At 37.3% G+C, this 18,271-nt stretch overlaps 1 protein-coding gene across 1 annotated transcript in view; it reads left to right on the forward strand.

Annotated features, from left to right (window-relative positions):
* ITGB8 (integrin subunit beta 8) overlaps positions 1–18,271 on the forward strand; it is a 73,141-nt gene that overhangs the window by 8,219 nt on the left and 46,651 nt on the right. The window lies entirely within an intron of this gene.

Consider the following 18,271-nt stretch of genomic DNA (forward strand, 5'->3'; position numbering starts at 1 on the left):
TGTTGCTCTAAGTTATACACTCACTGTGACTGTCAGATGAAAGAGGACCTTCACACACTCCTGTGGGGATTCCTGAGTCCTATGCTGTAACAATGTTACTGGCACAGAATAACCACAGATGGGAATATACTGATTTGTGAATTGGGGGCATGATCCAAGCATACCTCAGGTGGAAGCTCCCAAACGCTCTCAGCTCATCTTAAATATACCTCACTATGGTTAGTTTCCTGTCATAGTGAGAATGGAAACAAGACATGTGGCTTTATGGGAGTAACCTGGATGGTAACTGTGCCTCACAAAGGATTTCCAATGTGTTACAGATGTGTATGACTTGTGGTTATGAGAGAGAAAGAAAAAGAGACTGATCTGCTAAGTATGTGGTTACCTGTTCAGTCAAAAGTGTTCAAAGGGACAAAATCACAGTATATGGGTGACACGGCTGATCATCATAAGACTTGTGGCATTCTTAGCTGCTTGGAGCTACTCTATTATAGCTTGATACTTTATATTGTTTAATATATTTACATTATTTTGTCTCCATGAATTTTTACTAAAGTAGGTAATTCTTTGGCTGTTAAATATTTGCAGTGATGAGCCATGCTTAGCAGTATTGGTTATTTAGAGCATTTCCAGTATATTCTAGGCTGAAGGAATATACTACAATTGCTTTCTTCAGGCATAAGTTTTTGCTGTTGATTTTTTTTTTTTTTTTTGCAGTTTTACGATTTTATTTGATGGTCAGCAGTTAGTTTTTATCCATATTTACTATAGATTTTTTTTTAATTTAAAGATTTTATTTATTTATTTGAGAGAGAGAGAGAATGAGAGAGAGCACATGAGAGGGGTTAGGGTAAGAGGGAGAAGCAGACTCCCTGCCGATCAGGGAGCCCGATGCGGGACTCGATCCAGGGACTCCAGGATCATGACCTGAGCCGAAGGCAGTTGCTTAACCAACTGAGCCACCCAGGCGCCCCATATTTACTATAGATTTTTGAAAGCTGTGACAAGTACATGGGTAAACAGAAATATAGAGCTTATTTAGTGAATCTTCATCTTTATGTGTTCTGGACAACCAAATACACATTCAGTGCAGGACATTCCTTATTCCTTTGACCCAGAGAGCTCTGTTGAGCCTGGTGTCAATGCACATATCTGGAGTTCCCTTTTCCTTCATGGAAAATTTCCAGGCCCTCTTTGAGTGCCTGAGGGGCATGGTTCTTAAAGTCCATTCCATGGATGCACTTGTGAATGCCCTTAGTGTATTCCCTGGTCGCCCTCTCATTAAGGGCAGGCCCTTCTTATCCTTGTCACTCTTCTTTGAGGGGGCCATCCAGGGAACACAAGGGATTATGTCCCTTCAGGGAGAAGTTTGATGCTGAGACATCAAAGGCTCTACCCAAGCACTAGGAATATAGTAGAGAGCAAAACAAAATTCCTGCTGTCATGATGCTTACATTCTAATTGAAAAGGACAAATATATGTATTATGCATGTGCTTATATATAAACATATGTATGATAAAATATATATTATATATATAAAATATACATATTTTATTACATATGATATGTATATGTCATATATATACACATATGGTAAAAAGAAGAAAAAATAGAGCAGAGTGAGAAATTGTCCTGAGAGAGAGAAAGACTGAGACAGGCTGTTATTATATATGAGACTCAGACTTATTTTAATAAGATGACATTAAATTTTTAATTTTTTCTTTCTATGGTCCACTTAAGGCATTTCACAATCTTTCCGATGGTTCAGCTCCTCTAAAAAGGAGGGGAAAGATATGTTAGGATTTCCAAGTTGATAACAATAATAGGAATTTTCTTCTCCTTTGCTATTAAAGGGGATCAAATTCTCACTTATGGTGAGATGTAAGGTAGTGAAGGGGTGACAAGATGATAAGTAAGTGGGTGAGACTAGGTAAGATGTTTAAAGGAAAATGGAGATTTTTATTTTTTTAACATCAATTCTTTGTCCATAATGGTTTCTCAAGTTTATCTCCTCTTTTTAATACAATGCTGCTAGAGTAGGAAAAGCCTGAAATAGCCTTCATTCTATGAGCTTCCTAACTGATCTCCAGCATTTCAAATCTTTGTCCACATTTTTCCTTTCTACTCAGAACCTTCTATGGCTCCCACTGTCTTCAGGCTGTTCCACATTGCAGACAGATTCCTACCAGAGCATCTCATGCCTAACCCTCTGAATCCTTATTCATGTCCCATTTCCACACCCACCTATGACCTTCTTAAGAGAGAAACTGCAGGGCACCAGAGTGGTGCAGTTGGTTGAGCAACTGACTTTTGGTTTCGGCTCCTGTCATGATCTCAGGGCCCTGATCTCAGGGTCTTGAGATCCAGCCCCGCATCGGGCTCCACACTCAGCATGGAGTCTGCTTAAGACTCTCTCTCCCTCTTTCCCTGCCCCCTTCCTCTCTCTCTCTCTCTCTCTCTCTTAAATAAATAAATAAATCTTAAAAAAAAGAAAGAAAGAGAAACTTCCTGTTGGTTCTGTATCTCCAATGCCTGGCATACAGTAGGTCCTAAGAAACTATTTGAAATAAATGACTCAATGAGTGAAGTGAGGATAATAGTGATTAGCTTAAAAATGCATATCTAAGCAAATAAGCCTCTTTAGCTCTAATCCTCATTTGAATTTGAACTTTAAGAAATACAGTTTTCTTTTAAAAGCAAGTTCTACTATAAAAGTTTTAATGCCATAAAATACACTTGTTTCTGCTTTCTCAGTCCACTCCAGAAAGCAGTTTCTTGGCTTTATAGGCAAATCTTTAGCAGAGATCAAAATAGAGACTTCATTTTTTTAAATCTATTCTTTATAAAATTGTTTTCCTTTTGAATTTCTGTGATAATTACTTTCATTGTTGATAATTAAGTATAAAAAATAATCTTGATCCTCTACCCTCAATCTGTACTTTAAAACTGATTTCTATTTAGATCATACAAACTGGAATTTATAGTTATTTAACCAAATACTAAAACTGATATTGATGATAGACTATTCTAATCCATTTAATCATTATTCATTCAGATTTTCTTAAAACATCTATAGCTTTGTGTCAGGCATGGTTCTGGGTTCTGGAGTTAAAAGAATAACAATAGTTAACATTTGTGAAGTATTTTCTGTATGCCAGGTACCCTTCTGTACATATGGTGTAAAAATATATCCTTTAATGCTCACAACCCTCTGAGGTATGTACTCTGATAATTCCCATTTTATAGTTAAGCAGACTGATTAAAGAGATATTGAATAACTTCTTCAAGATCTCTTAGCTAATAAGTAATGTGACTCTACACCCTCAATCATCATTCCAGGGGTCTTCCAGGGGTGAGAAGAGTCCCTCCTCTGGCTCTCCCCACAGGCAAGTTATCTATGTTGTATGACTATTCAGTCTTTGGTCCCCTTCTAGATCATCTCCAGAATTCTCTGCCCAAACAGCCCCAAATTACTTTCAGGGCCATCCTTTGGGTAGACCGTGCTACCTGTATGCCAAACTCCAAGAGAGGGGAAGTAAACAGAGCTTGGAAATGCACGTTGGAGTGTCCATGCTGGTAAGTGATAGGCTTCTTGCAATGCAGAATAAAACTAGAAGTAAGAGAGAAATGGAGCAGATCAGGGGCTGGAGGGGCAACACTTTATACAGTGCCAAGTTGCCAAACAGAAATCTAAAGAGTCTGAAATTCTAAATTCAACTTAGCCTTCTAGCATATTATCAATGTATATTTATCAAGATAAGAAAATATAACTTATTTTATTTAATGATTTCTTAGTCTGGGTTGTTACTGTTAATTATTTAGTCTTGTTAAGCCCACAACCATTTTTACTCTTACTCTGGGCCCTAAAAAAGTTAAGGACAGACTTGTCTAGTAATTTATATATTACTCTAGGAAGAGTGACAAACAATGAAAACACCAGTGCTTATTGCATAAGGAAAAATAACCTCATGTCAAGGTGCTTTTATTTGTTAGTAACAAAATGCCTTTTGGTAAACTCTAAGATGTGAACAGATTACACTGAATCCTATTTTCTTGCAAAGAATGTTACAGTAAGAGTCTAATGTATGCATATTTTTAATTTAGTTTTTCCTTTTTATTTCCCCTATTAATTTAAAATATGTCACAGAAAGGAATATTTTACTGGCATGAATTAGCCAAATTTGGTTGAATTATTCAGCTGGCATATATTTAATATCTGTAAGTGAATGAATAGGTAAACATTTCCATACTGCTTTCATGGATTAAAGGCCTATTTTTCATTTTAAAAATCAATCTTGGGGCACCTGGGTGGCTCAGTCTTTAAGCGTCTGCGTTCAGCTCAGGTCATGATCCCAGGGTCCTGGGATCGAGCCCCGCATCAGGCTCCCTGCTCCACGGGGAGTCTGCTTCTCCCTCTCCCACTCCCCCTGCTTGTGTTCCCTCTCTAGCTGTGTCTCTCTGTCAAATAAATAAATAAAATCTTTAAAAAAAAAATCAATCTTAATGTGACCTTTCTGTTCAGAGTAAGTAAATTAGTATAATTTACATATCAAAGAAAAACAATGAAAGTTAAAATGGTTTCCATTGGGATTTTATAATTTAATTAAAACAGTCCTACCTTTCAACAAAAGTACTAAGATCAATTCATGCGAGGGAACTACTAATATTAAACAGACTTATTAAAATTACCTTCCCAGGACGCCTGGGTGGCTCAGTCAGTTAAGTGTCTGCCTTTGGCTCAGGTCATGATCCCAGGGTCCTGGGATGGGATCCCACAAGTCCCACATTGGGCTACTTGCTCAGCAGGGAGCCTGCTTCTGCTCTCTCTGCCTGCCACTGCTCCTGCTTATGATCTCTCTCTCCCTCTCTCTCTGACAAATAAATAAAATATTTAAAAATAAATAAGTAAATAAAATTACCTTCCCTAAGTTATTTTTTAGAAGTTCCCAACTAAAATTAGTTTAGGAAATAAGAGTAAGATCATTAAATTAGAATTGCAATGTTAAATTATAGTGGTCTTATTGTATATATAACTCAAGATGATTTTTAAAATGCTTTTGAGTGCTTATTATTTAAAGTACTAAATGTTCATATTTTATTTTTTTAAGGATTTTATTTATTTATTTGAGAGAGAGAAACAGCATGAGAGGGAAGAGGGTCAGAGGGAGAAGTAGGCTCCCTGCTGAGCAGGGAGCCCGATGTGGGGCCAGATCCCAGGACTCCCGAATCATGACCTGAGCCGAAGACAGTCACTTAACCAACTGAGCCACCCAGCTGCCCCTAAATGTTCTTATTTTAAAACAACATAGAGGCTTTTAAAAAGTGGCCTTTCATGATAATCTTATCAATGAGCCAACAATCATTACTATAGTGGTTTTGGAGAAGTGTTATCTCTTTTTCCCAGGTGTTTTTATTATTTTGTGTTACTTTGTTTTTTTTTTAATCAACAAACACTGTTCCATTTGTCAAAGTCAGTCTTTGCCATTCCAGGTTAGGACTGGTGCAGTTTGATTTAGAAAACTGCCTCTCAAAATCACAGTCCCCAGATTGTATGGAGGAAGGAAAAGTACCTGCCAAGGGCTAGTTCAAGCCAAAGTCCGTGGGAGAGACCAAGTTTAGAAGTGGAGGGGAAGTCTGGTAATGAAGGCAGGAAGATGAAAGACAAGAAATGTCAGCTGTGAAGAAATAAATGTACCAAATATGTCTTACTAGGTATGTGAAGTGGACAGTTGCTTTTGGCCAGGGATGTTTTGATGTTTTGCATGGTTTGGGATCAAACTTCCTTTTATGATAGAAAAAATTGGTATTTTGAGATATGCCAATGGTAAAGTGCAGCCACAGTTGAGGTACTGTTTGTTCCACATATACATATGGTACCAGGGTCCTACCCTTTGAATTGAACCACAAACATTTTCCCAGATACAAGCATTTTTCCTGATTTGAGTGGAGAGCATATATTTAGTAAAATTCCCTAGTAACTGTGACAGATACTGGGTAGAGAAAGGAGCTGGGTGGAAAGCTTATGGAATGAGGGATTACCACTATGCTCCAAAGCAGACTGAGAATATTATGAGGTTGAACAAAGAAAATAGTTAAAAGAAGAATTCAAAATTCTACAAGATTAGGCTGACAGTAGGTACCTTAAGGAATGCCAAACTAGGAAATGTCTTTCCTCATTGCCAGCTTGCTAGGAGGCTGGACTGGCTCTGCCTGGTGGTGTAAGATATTCACTGACAGCAGTAGAACAAAGAATGCGAGAAAGTTTTTGGGTGTGTAGGAATTGCTGTACAACTGGCTGTTCTAGTTGGAAACAAAGAACTCACTGTAGCAGAATTGTATTGTTGGCAGAAAAAAAATGACCTAGCTGGGCTCTTTTTTAGTACAAGGCATACCTCCCAAGGTGTTGCTCTATTGTCTTTGTGTGCATTTGGTCTGAACTTTTATTGAATTTATTGAATTGAAGACAAGCGGAATGTAATTTGCAAAAGAAAACCCTCTAGAAATGATAGATGGGGCTTAAGTTCCAAGGTAATTCATTTGGAAGATAGTAACACTAAAAAAACCCTCAAGAAGAGAGTAAGTTTCAGGCCATCTGAATTTTGGTTAAAAAGGTTCCTTGTGGGAGTGTTTCAGCCATAACCATCTAGAACCAGAGCCTTAAGGTGAGGGCCAACGTAAGATAATCATAGTGCCTAAAGTCTGAAGTCGGTAATGGAAACACAACGACTAAATGTTATTAGTACCAGTCTCTAGTTCAGAGGATGTAACATGTTTGATGCCTCTTGAAGAATTCAAAGCCACATAATGTTTGGTGACATTTCATGGGACGATGATGGGACAGGAGAGGGGAGTGGGTTTCTGAGCATGTCTGAAGGCAGCACAGCACAGCCGGAGAATGAGGCCAGGGCTCCCTGTGAGGGTACACATGGTATTAATATACATGTCCAGGACTAACCCTTGGTTACTTGGAGGTCAGCATAGCATTGATGCCAAAGGGCAATGCTCTCTGAGAACAGGGTCACAGACTAGATTATCTGCTGATAGACTTGATGGGACAGAAACTGACTTACAGACGTTATAAAAAGTCAGATCTCAGGGACGCCTGGGTGGCTCAGTCAGTTAAGTGTCTGCCTTCGGCTCAGGTGATGATCACAGCGTCCTGGAACAGAGCCCCACATCAGGTTCCCTGCTCAGGGGAGAGCCTGCTTCTCCCTCTCCCTCTGCACTTCCCCCACCCCACTCATGTTCTCTATCTCAAATAAATAAATAAAATCTTAAAAAGAAAAAGATATCACTTTCATGGTTTCATGATCCAGTAGCCCCTCATGAGAATTCCCTACCACAGTCCCTGGCCCCGGGATTGATAATGGCTCTGCCCCAGGTGGGATTTGGATTGATTTGGATGATTACATGGAATCAGATGAGGCCAAAAACCATGAGCAAGGGCATGAATACATTGTAAAATTTAGGAAAGTGTCTGGAAATAACAAAGATGGGGAGGGTTATATTAAATAAGAGCTTAGGACTTTGAAAGAATAGAAATTGATACTTTTGGGAGATGGGGAGGTAGAGAGTTAGGGAGAGCCTTACAAGCAGCCAGTGAGAATGAAAAGAAGACTAAAGCATTGGTTGAAGATTTACCCAAAGAAAGATGAACTCTGATAAAGCTAAGTTTTGATGAAGGAGAAGTAGTAGCTGGCCCATTTGGGGACATATGGAGAATACGGAGCAAGAATTTCATAGGACAATACAGACTATAGATTAGTTCATTATATAATATCACTATTAAATGTCCTGAATTCACCAATTCTTTGGTGGTTTTGTAAGAGAACATCCTTGTTCTTAGGAAGTACACACTAAAGACGATGAGGTAAAACATTATCCAACTGATACATATGTATAAAGAAGTACCTAGTCAAATTCCACACAATGAAATTAAACTGGACAATTATTATTTGAAATAGTTTAAGGTAATTAAAGTACTATAGAAGATTAAATTTCTATCCTATGACAGGTGAAAATCTTTTCATTATAATTCAGAATTTTCTTTGTCTGAACCCAAAAGTAAAATGAATTTTATAAAAGACACTTAAGTATTTAGGAGGATCTTCATCACTGGAGATAGAAGAAACTTTACTATAGAGAATAGAATATAAAATATATTATTAATGTGTACTTTAAGCCGTATTAGTATTATCAGCAATAATAGTATTAATTCCTAAGATACTTAATCTTTCATTTGGTATTACTACACACTCCTTTCAATTTTTCATATGGCTGAAGGCTTGCAAGAAGTTCCTGATAGAATATAAAAAATAATTTTTGAATTTGAAAAATAATTTTATCATCCAACAACTGAGCTAAATCTATTTGAAGGAGCATTAAAATAATTTACCCCTTGATCTGAATGGAAGTCATGTAAATCAGATAAGTACAGTGTAGGAATAAAAGACTTTAGTTACCCACTAACTAATCTGTAAGTATCTGTAAGTCAGGATTTATGTGAGATGTCATTGGCTTACCTCTTAAAAACCACATAAAGTAATTTAATATTTTTGTATATAGTACCAGGAAAGAAATATGTTTCCTCACTGTGCACTCATTGTCCTTTAGGTAACAAAAAATACTCCATCTAAGTTAATTCACAAAGCTAATTTTAAATAAAATGTATTGATATAATTTACATTAACAAACTGCATCTCTTTAAAGTGCCAATTAGTGGGTTTTGACAGACGTATAGGCCTGTGGAACTACTGCTATAATCACCATAAAGAACACTTCTGTCCTTCAGAAAACTTGCTTGTGCCTCTAAGCTGACAGTGTTAAAACAAAACAGTGAGGGGCGCCTGGGTGGCTCAGTCGTTAAGCGTCTGCCTTCGGCTCAGGTCATGGTCCCAGGGTCCTGGGATCGAGCCCCGCATCGGACTCCCTGCTCCACGGAAAGCCTGCTTCTCCCTCTCCCACTTCCCCTGCTTGTCTTCCCCCTCTCGCTGTGTCACTCTCTGTCAAATAAAAAATTAAAATAAGTCTTCCATATTATAAATTGTATCTTAAGATATTCTCATAAACTAACAGAACTGTGCAATGCTATAAAGCAAATGTTCTCCACCAATCATGTCCTTTTAACTCAGACTCTATATTTTAAATTTTTTTTAGAGCACATAAAAAGGAGGAGCACTTTCTCTGCTTCATCAGCCAGGAAGCAAAACCCCAGCAAAGTTAAATTATCAAGCCAAGGTCAGAGAATAGGCAGTTACGGACAAGAACAAGTTCCCTGCTTCCCTGTTCCAGATTTGGCTTCCCAGACAGAACTGGAAATTCACAAATGGAAATAGCAACTGCAAACACCATTTCAAGTGCTTCTGCCTAATTAGCATGCAGCCCAGAGCTGTCCACTGGCAAAAGGTTGGGGAAACAAGTTGTAAAAGGATAAGTTCTCCCTTATGCTGAAAAACTGCCAACCAATCTAATTTAGGCACTCAGCACTCAGTGAGATGTTCAGGCTGGAGCTTCAGTGTTAAAACTCAAAAGTCTCCTTGTACATGGAAATAAAATGAATTTTGAAAAGGGCACTGTAGTATTTAGGGAGGTCTTTGGCACTGATGACAGAAAATAATCCTGCTGGGGCAATCTAACATCCTCATCTTGAGAGTGGGACTGATAATAGGAAAAGTAATGACATACTACTTGTATGGAAGAATTATCTTGAGGCCCATGGGAATTATTATTGAGTCATTACTTGAGGACTAATAATAGTTTAATTAGCAAGAGCTTTATATCATACTTTGGCATAATCGTCTTTATGTCATTCCCTATTGCACATAGGACGTTATTCAAGAGAAAAGGCTTGGTAATTAGAACTGGGTTCCAACTTGTTCTCTGTTGACTTTAGGATGAGACTTTCCCTAAGCTATAGTTCCCCATCTTTACAGATGGGCATGCTTTCCTCATAGGGTTTTTCTAAACTTTCAGTGAAATAATACATATAAGGTGTTTGGTAGAGGACCCAAAACCCAAGTAATCATTTAATAAATATTTATTCTTTTTTATTTTCCCTAATTTATCCTATTGTATATATAGGTTTGCTTTTTGAAGTGGCAGAGTAAAATATAAATACCTTTCTGGTCTTTGAAATCTAATTGCAGGAAAGCCAAATGCTAAATGAACTTAAATTCACTTTGTGTCCTAATTTATTTTTTACTTAGAACAAAATTCTTTACAATATAAAGTGTTTCTTTGTTTTCCTAATCAAGTACACACCTGCAATATGACTTCAGGTTTAAAAAACATAATGTAGAAAATGCATTCCTACTATCCTGGGGCATTTCTTTTACATCCTTAACTATGGCATTTGAGGTTTTGACACGAATAGCAATGCGATTTTTTTTTTTTAATGGGAGAAAGGAAATTCATACCTGCCAAGAGTTGGAGAGGAAAATAGGAAGAGCCCCTGGAACTCTAGTATGTTAGATTAAAAACATTATTTAGAGGAACAGAGTGGGAAACCGGTGAATATTTTGGCTTTTATAAAAAGGGAGTGTGCCTCATAAACAGGACAGTTGGAATGTATGGAAAAGTTCCAGTTAAAACAAGACACAAAGCACATGACTAATATTGCTTTTCCAAGTTAGACAAATGCAGCTTTAACCAGAATTTGCCTCAGAGGGGCCTCTGGAGCCCTCCCTGAATCTTGAGATTTTGATCCTTGTTGAAGTTCCAAGTCTGAAAAAGGAAAGCTATACTGGGAGATGCTGTGCTTTGACCCCATCTTTCTTCCCGAGTTTCTCTCACTTCCTCACAAATTTACCCCAGAGGAGTGTCAGAAGACAAACTGATGTGCTCAGGTAAGGGAGCAACTGCAAAACTGAATTTGATCATCTTCAGGAACAATTCTTGCTATACATAGTTGAAAACCTTCTTGGCCCACCAAGAGAAACTTGACTGTGTAGAAAATAATATCAACTGCAAAGTCATTTTTGAATGCAAACAACAAGTATTCTTTATACTCTTTCATCTCTTTCCCACATCTAAGAATATATGTCAAAATATATAAAATAGAAAATATACATAAACATATATATGTGTTCATATATAAAATCTAAAAACAGTCACAAATGTCAACCAGATTTCTGCACTGTACCTGTCCTTCAAAACCTGTCAGGCCCTCCTTCATGTGATGAGATTCCTTCATCACTAACTCAGGGCATTCCCTTTCTCCTGACATTTCCTATCACCTTAGCATGGATTGCCTTGTTTATTGTTTTCATTTCTTGACACCACCAAACTAATGTGCATTTAGGGTGATCTTAGACTTCAGCTCACCTGAGAAGTTCGAATTTATACCGATGCCCCAGTGTACTTAAGAGTGCCCTCTTTCAAATTAAAAAGTGTTCTGATGTAGAGCATAATTTATACAATTATCCATTGTATGCTGCAATCAGATCTTTTTCAAAGCTAAATTGACTAAAGTGTGTGTAAATGAATCACAAGGAAAGGCTGTGATATGACCTCACCAGACCAGCCTTGTGATGGCCCATTTCAACACAAATGAGTGTCATCAGTGGCTTCACAATGGTTCTTGTAAATTCTGTCATGAACTAGAGTTTTACTTTTTGCCATCCTCACCCAGTTTAAATTCTGACTCATGTTGGGATTGCCCCAAAACAGGGCAGGGCAGACAGATGGAATCCGTGTAGCATTGCCCTAACATTTCTTAACCTGCCCAGCATTGCAAGTAGCTTTCCCCCCTGCTTTTGTTTCCAAAAATCTTTATGCTAGTAGAAAACCCTACTGAACTCACGTGATTTTTTTCTATGTAACAAGGGAGGTTGAAACTTTTCCGTGAAACGTAAAGATTACACATAATAAAAACCTAATAAACCTGGTTAATGAGAAGAAAAGATTAGTGTGATTTCATAACATTGGCATTATAAGGAAGTTGTGCTCAGGAAAAACTACTCAAGCTTACAGGGATAAAGAACATTTGCTCAAGTGAAATTTGATTTAGATCTGGGCAATAAGAAAATAATAAGTGAATTGGTGGCTTTGCATCTGATAATGGTAGCACTAAAAAGTGCTATTGCAATTCAGTATCATTCCCATCACATATTCAAGGTTCTTTAGAAAGAAATTACCCTTGCTTTAAAATAAATCAGTAGAACTATACACTATCAGAAGACCAAATGTAAAGAAACTTGTCACTATATGTTGGTTTGTGTTTTTTCACATTTGAAAACAGCAAGATGAGTTCATCTAGATATGAACTCATCCAGATAGGAGTTCATCCAGTAAGCATAATTATACTTACTGCCTTTTACAATAAATTGGTTTTGGAAATGAAGTTTTTTTTTAAATGTAAATAATCAAGAGCTATAAAAACCTAAGAAATTAGACTGCCAGGTCAACTTCAACTTAGAATATCATGTATTCATCACAGATTTACTGAGTGTGTACCAGACGCTAGACTTGGATAGAAAGAAAATATACGTAAGCACCTGTCCTCCAGGAACTGACAGTCTCATAGTCTTATTTTTCCAAGGAAAAAAAACACGTCTCTTCAGAGTGGATGGTCTATGTCATGTAAAGTAATGTTATGCTTAACATTTCTAAAAAAGCATTTACATTAATCCTGCTCAAGTCTTTCTTTTATTATCTTGCAAAACTCAGGTGAATTTTCCTCTTACAACAGAAACAGTTCTGAGTGGGGCACCTGGCTGGCTCAATCCTTAGAGCATGCAACTCTTGATCTTGGGGTTGTAAGTGTGAGCCCCACATTGGGTATAGAGAATACTTTTTAAAAAAAGAAAGAGAAAAAAAGAAACAGTTCTGAGGGACAACCCAGAATGGGGGCAGCGACTCCATGATCCTGTGAGGGTCCAGGACATCTTTGCCTTTGCCATTCTTAGCATTGGCTTCCATGCTTAGCCCTTCCATTCAGGGCTCAAGATGGCTGCTACTAAACTAGACATCCTTTATAGGGCTGGTTCACCATCCGCAGTTGCTCTGAGTTCTGGCCATTAATGGCTCACAGCTGCCACATTCTCAGAAAAATGGCCTCCATCAGAGGGAGCCATATCGCTCAGCAATGTGTAAAGTTTAACCCACCCCAACCCTCTGTGCTGCCCTCAGTCAATGACTGACTGATGGGTTGGTATAAAAGCCACACTTCCACTTTGCCCCAAAGTGGGACAACTTTGTGGTATGATTTGTGCTCCGAGTTCTGGGTAGAATCAGGCAGGGTAAGACCAGAATTTTTTTTTTTAAAGATTTTATTTATTTATTTGAGAGAGAGAAAATGAGAGATAGAGAGCACGAGAGGGAAGAGGGTCAGAGGGAGAAGCAGACTCCCTGCTGAGCAGGGAGCCCGATGCGGGACTCGATCCTGGGACCCCAGGATCATGACCTGAGCTGAAGGCAGTTGCTTAACCAACTGAGCCATCCAGGCACCCCAAGACCAGAATTTGACTGCAACAGTATCTTTGTGCCTTTTCTTTCCTGACCTTACCTCACTTCTCAATAGATTGCTTGCCAAAAATCTCTATCTCAGGTTCTTCCTTTGGGGAGCTAAGACTTTTTTTTTCCTTATAATGTCTTCATTTCCTCACCCTTTCTTCTGAGCCTCTATATATGTATTGAACATTATCATACCATTGCCTTTTTCTCCAAATATACTTTAAAACTATCAAACCTAATCACTGGAACAGCTAACAGAGAAGATGAAAAAGAAAGGAATCCTAGTAGTTTTTGGCCAAACATAAATATGGGTGTATGTTTTTTCAAGTGCAAGTAGAGGCAAAATTATTTAGACAAAATGTCTTTATGGAACAGCTCCTCAATCAAAATTTGGAATAACTAGGTAACAGCAAGTGATTAGAACACTAATCTATTGCTTCATTTTTATTTTTACATCAAATGATAGCATGCTAAATTTCTGTGCAAAAGAGAGCTTTCAGTAATCAGGTAATGTATTTTGAAGATATCTGTAACAATTACATAGCTGCAATATACAGCTAGAACAAGGAAACTCCAAAGTTATACTCTAAAACTTATTCTTTGTGCTCAATTTGCCTGGTTTTGACTGCTATCATAGTAGAGTATGTATTCATTTTAACAGTGTTTACTTTTATCTTTTTGTTAAGGAAGTGGCTTTATATAATTATCCAAGCTTAATTTAATTTGTATAGTAAATGCAGTTAAGGAAAGGATATTCTGGAAACAAAATGCATTTCTCTATTCTTCACCAATCATTCTGTCTAGTCCTAACAGGAGAATCCAAAATGATTGATTCTGAATATTAGGGACTACAATCTTTATCAGTTTTAATGGTTCCTTCTTCCAGATAAGTTTGGGCATCCTTTAAATTTTGTTGAAATTTTATGGTGTAGACTTCAGAGCAGAAAAACATTAGAAATGTTTTCAAAACTTTCACTTTCTCTGATCACTTGACTTATGGAAATATCCCAATCTAAACGTTGAAAAACAGGCTTTTTTAGTTACTATTATTTTTTTTTGGTCCATATTCTTTTTCTTCTTACTTCTATAGATTAAACATTCTCAAAATAATATGAATAAATGCATCATCTAAAACAAAGAATATCTAAGTGACAGTCACAAATATGTAGTTTCCTGATTTTTGTGTACTTTATCCTATTGATGATAGATATACTTTATGACAGACTGTTATAAAGGTCATTTTACATGTGTCAGAAACATTTAATTCTGGGAAATAATTAGAAAAATATTCAGATTAAGTCAAGGTACACATTGAAAAATGTGAACAAAATGAAGGTGTTATAAGAGATTTTCGGTAATCAATTATAGTCATGCCAAAATTGTACTTGTAACAGATTGGATTGATGTGTGTATATTTGAATAAATTGGCTTTTAAAAGTCATTTTTAAATAATCAAAATAAAAGTAGTAGCTTTTTATTTAATAGTTATTTTTATATATTAGCTATATTTTTAAAACTTTGTGTTTATGATCCAAGGGACTTTCATCTTAAATACAACTAATTATATTTACAACAAATTTAAAGACACAAAACACCTCCCCCTTTTTTTGAAGCTAGATGTATACACACAATGTGTATATATACATGTGTGTATATATGCACACATAAATTATAATATTAATTATAAATAAGTTATTTAGTCCCTTTGCTGAGTGTCTACCATATCCTAAGTACTGTGCTTGGCTGGCTTATGCTTGCTCATTTCATCTCATATCAGTATTTTGATATAGGTATAGTTAGCCCTATGTTATAGCGGAAGAAATAGAACCTCAGAATTTAGGTAACTAGCCTAAGAACACATTGCTCTTAAGTAACAGTGCTGTGGAAATTTGGGACTTTATTTCCAGTAACTATTTAGCAATGCTACCTCATTGTATCTGTTACCTCCAATTGTAATAGGAGTAAAAGTAAGAATCTCAGCCCATGCTCATAGATCAAGGAATAGAATTTTTCAGAATGTACACACTTACATGACATTAAATCATTTACTAATTTCTGTCTTGGTAGCACATTTTTTTAATGACATGGGATTAGTGAGGCAGTTAGGACTAAAGGAAATGAGAACAAAAGAGGGTTCTGAAGACATATGGTTTAAAATATGATTCTGCCTCCATTGTCTTTTGTAATTTCCTTTAAGATCCACAAAAAAAGTATCCTTAATAAAAACACAATGCTAGAATCTAGAACTAACTAGAATTAAGAATATAGTGCTATGCCATACCACTGAACAAATAGCTGGACAGGTAGCTACCACTGTCTTAAGAGTGGTAAGAAGAAACAGTCAGGCACCCCCTCTAATGAGGTGTCAGTGCTGAGGGCTGCTAGGAAAACATCACTGGGAAGCAGCCTCCTATGATGTTGCGTCAGGGATGCAGCCAATGAAAGGAGTCGACCTAGAGGCTGATGATAAACTGCCCGTGTCGGTAAACAGCACTCATGCATTGATTGATGCGTGCTCAATATAAAGATTTCTATTTACATGGGAGGATCTGACAGACAGACAGGAAGACACACACATCCCTTTAGCACATATTGACTAATGGCCTCCATAGTAGCATGACCATTCAGTGTAAAGAACTGTTCTAATTGGTGGGATATTTGCATGTTAGGTATTTACCTAATGTGTGTTTAAAATGAAAAAGAAAAACTCTTAAAATTCTGCTTACCAAAGTGTATCTGGTTTGTCTTCTGAAGTCTAACCATGACACTCTCCAGCAGTAACATTTGACACTATTCCCATGGAGTTCAATTTATGGCCTTCCTCAGGTCTGCAGAATCGTAAGGTCTGCCTCCTCCATATCCATTTATGGGATCATTTTTCCTATAATTATGTAGACTGAGAAATGTCAACCCTGGAACCTGGGACATAATAACACAACCAAAGTTTCTACCCCTCTTGGTCATCATTCTTAAGTGTCTGAAGTCTGAGAACAGAAGTTGGCAGTAGGACTTTTTTAAAACACATAGTCAGAAAGCAGACTATAAAGAAAGATTTTTGCTTGTAAACTCATTATTTACCACTTGTGTCTTGGAAGTAGGAGACTGACCTAACCTTGAATCTGGGTTAACTTAGGACATAGTCACACAACTATTAGAAACAAAGACCACAGTCATAGAAGCGGCAGCTTCCCTTCCAAGAGAGCACAATCTTGACTGCCAGTGCCAACATCCTACCTATGGAGTGAAAGAGTTAGTCAAGCCTGGACTGAAATAGACTTACTTCCACGTTCCAGTCAGGTCAAGTTTAAGAGTTGGTAAAGGCCAAGTTAGGTCTGCAAATGTGCTTGATTTCTTTCTGAGAATAAAACTAAAAAGGTCACTCTGTCCTCTGAATACTTTAGAAATAAGCACCTTTTATAGTTCGGCAGGCTAAGCCAAATAGAAGGATTTTAGGCTATGGAGTCTTCATAGTCAGGTGGCCACACTAGTAGTAAAGGCAGCCCAAAACAGTAGTTATTTTTAGTCCTTGGAAGTCTAGACCAGGTCTGGACAAATCAGTAAAGAAGTTTGGATCATGTTTATTAAAAGTTGATATAAAGCAAAGAACAAAGGCTGCAAGGGACACAGGGAGGAGATAATAGAACAGCTATTAAGAGTTAAGGAGGGATGGTTTTGGCTTAACTTGGTTGTCTGGGGAAATACAGGGAAGAGCGCTCGCTACCACCCCAATTAGTACCTTTCTGCTATACTTACTGTCTTTCTTATAGTTCCTCTTTCTCTCTTCCCACTGCCAACGCCCACCCCATGCCACCTTCAGGTCACTGCTGTTTTAACTGTGTATTCTAGAATGTTGGGGCAAGTTGACAGAGAAGAAAAAGAAAAACTGATTGGATGGGGACAGCTAGAGATTTTGTGGGCTTGATCCCCTTTCAAGCTACCATGTCCCTGTGTGATCACACACACACACACACACACACACACACACAAACACACGTAGTCCTCTCTCATGCCTCTTTCATTACGTTTTTTAAAAGATAAACACAGATTAGAAGAAACAAAATGTAATGGCAAAGAGATATACTAGATCTCACTGCGTCTAGGGATCATCCTTAAACACACCCTCTTCACCTAACCCTGCCCTTCCCTCTAAAGCAGAGTGAGAAGCCCCTCACTATGTTCCCATAGTGCCTTGGTGATGTCTCTTTTGTTGTGCTTATCATACTGTATTTTATTCTTTGCTTCTATAGTTATCTCCTCACCTGGACTGTGAAATGCTTACAGCTAGAATGCCTGTTATTTGCCTGTGAGTGAGATGAATAGAATGCTGTGATTTCTAGTGTCCTTGTGACATTTCATAGTAAAGGATGGACTGTAGGAAGTATGTGATTATTCCACTAAAAACTCATGATAAAATAATTTATGACTCTTTCTTTATTGTATTTTATGTATTTAAGTTCATAATGATGAGTCTCTTCATAATGATATAAGTAGTCAGTGGCTACGGATAAAGGTAAAGAGTTTCCAGGCACAGCTATGTTATTAACATATATACTATGTTACTATGTCACAGCTAAGTGTGGGAATCTATGGGAAAGTGAACTGGTCATGATCTTAAAGTGATCTTAAATTGGGTAAACTAAAACAATTCATCCATCTTAACTACTTTATGTCTAAAATGTTGAACCATGCTGTTATATTTAGTTCTGATACCCATCAAGCCAAAATATCGATATTGAGACAACCGAATTCCTGAATTAATCTATTATGTCATCATTTCTCAAGAAATCAAGGTCATTTTTCAGAAAATTCATTCACTAT

The sequence above is a fragment of the Eumetopias jubatus genome, unplaced genomic scaffold, assembly GCF_037043125.1.
Source record: "Eumetopias jubatus isolate StellerSeaLion01/CBP00866 unplaced genomic scaffold, mEumJub1_p1.0 scaffold_14, whole genome shotgun sequence".
Lineage (NCBI taxonomy): Eukaryota > Metazoa > Chordata > Mammalia > Carnivora > Otariidae > Eumetopias > Eumetopias jubatus.